The following is a 2,396-nucleotide window of genomic DNA, read 5'->3' as shown; positions in this document are numbered from 1 at the left end:
ATCCTGTGACTGAGGGTGCCACATTCTGTCTGCTGCAGAGTGGTCATTTTTATCCAAATTCAAAAAGTTTAAAATGAAAAGAGTATGATGTAAAAGATTACTTGGTGTCTGGGGTTATAACTCCCCCTTTTTTATTTTTTGTGATTGTGCTTTTAAAGCGCCATGAGCTCTTTCCACTATACCTTGTCCTTGTGGGTTATACAGTATTCCAGTTCTATGCTCAATGCCCTATTGCAAACAGAAACGTTGGAATCCCTGACTGGTATAGCCAGAGCCATTATCTGTTTTTATAACGTTAGGGATCCCAGCTATGGAAAAGCAAGTCAAGCAATGAGTTATAACATTTTTTGTGGCTTCCCCTGTTTGCACAATAGCCATAATAAAGCCATAAAATGTATCTATTGTAACATGCACATACCTTTGCCTGCCAAAATCTGCAACATGAGTAATATCCATTTACCACAACTGGTTAGGCTTCAGCCCTCTAGGATTAACCCCATAATGAGGAACAATTTGTGTTTGAGGACAAGATGAGCATTGTCGCACAATTTGTCTTGCAGCTTCCCTAGTAATATGAAATTGTTTTCTCAAACTTTGGTTTTTGGTGATGAATGGAATGAGAATTTGTAGCTTGCTCTGACTATAAGCTGAATGGCTTTATCCACCAAGGCATTCCCCAAAGCTAATGGCCCAGGAAGACCACTATGTGCTCTGAGATGTACTATATAGCAAGGATATTTTCTAGATTTAATACTATTTTGCACTTGTCTTAACAGCAAACAAATTGGAACATTCCTTGTTTCAATAAAAGGTACTGTTTCAATTTCCTGTAGAGGTCGAGCTACATAATGACTATCTACATAGAGACTGAAGGGTGCTGAGGCCAGACGCTGGAACACTGCAGCTACAGCGCGAAGTTTCACTACCTGTGCTGAAGCAGGGGAAGTTTGAAAAGAATAACTTTGCCCATAAATCACATAAGCTGCGTGTCCATTAGAAGAACCATCAGTAAATACTGACATAGCCTGGGGCATGGGACTAACCTTAACTATCTTTGAAAATACCAAGTCATGCACATTAGCAAATTGTAACAATTTATCCTTGGGATAATGATTCACTATCTGACCTATATAATTTGCAAATGCAATTGCCATTGAATCTACATTTTGAAACAACCATAGCAATTGCACCTTAGTGTAAGGAACAATAATTTGAGCAGGCTCGGCTCCAAAGTACCGACACGATTCAGTACATAATTGTTGGACCAAGGCCGCTATTTAGCAAATTGTAACAATTTATCCTTGGGATAATGATTCACTATCTGACCTATATAATTTGCAAATGCAATTGCCATTGAATCTACATTTTGAAACAACCATAGCAATTGCACCTTAGTGTAAGGAACAATAATTTGAGCAGGCTCGGCTCCAAAGTACCGACACGATTCAGTACATAATTGTTGGACCAAGGCCGCTATAGCCTCATAATAAGGATTAATTGCTTTGACTGGAGATACTGGTAGATGCACCCAAAGAAGAGGGCCATCCTGCCAGAGTACAGCTGTAGGGGTGTGAGTGGTAGAAAAAACACAACCCAGCCAGGGCTGGCTATAATCTACATAGGTAAGTTTTTGTTGTTCAATAGCATTTTCTACTAATTGTAAAGCTTGAAGAGCATCAGGAGTAATTATCCTGCTAGAGTTGGGATCCAAATCTCCTTTTAACACATCAAACGAAGGCTTCAACTCCCCCGTGGTAAGCCTCAGATGGGGACGAAGCCAATTTATGTTTTCTAACAACCTTTGAAAATCGTTTAACATTCTTAAATTATCCTTCCTAATTTGTATTTTTTGAGGTTTAATTTCTTTGGGATATAGCAGTTTTCCTAGATAACTGAATGGAGCTTCCTTTTGTAATTTCTCAATTTTCTAGATAACTGAATGGAGCTTCTTTTTGTACTTTCTCAGGGGCAATAACTAACCCATAACTTTTCAATCCCTTCTGCAAGACCCCATAGGTGGCTAATAGCAGTCCCTTGAGTTTGTGTGCTAGAAGTATATCATCCATATAGTGAATAATATATACTTCAGGATATAGATACCTAGTCTGTGCTGTAGCCTGAGCTACAAATTTTTGACATAAGGTAGGACTGTTGGCCATTCCTTGAGGTAAAACTTTCCAATGATATCTTTTCATAGGCTCCTTAAAATTTATGGAAGGTACACTAAATACAAATCTCTTACAATCTTGAGGAGCCAAAGGAATAGCGTAAAGCAATCTTCTTAAGTCCAAGATAATTTTAAAGGTGTCCTGGGGAATAGCAGAAGGAATAGGCAAACCAGGCTGTAATGTGCCCATCAACTCCATTGTTTTATTGACTTCTCTCAAATCTTGTAC

This window comes from Nannospalax galili, unplaced genomic scaffold (assembly GCF_000622305.1).
Source record: "Nannospalax galili isolate Female #2095 unplaced genomic scaffold, S.galili_v1.0 scaffold277, whole genome shotgun sequence".
In the NCBI taxonomy this organism is placed as follows: domain Eukaryota; kingdom Metazoa; phylum Chordata; class Mammalia; order Rodentia; family Spalacidae; genus Nannospalax; species Nannospalax galili.
Note: the sequence above shows the minus strand (reverse complement) of the source record.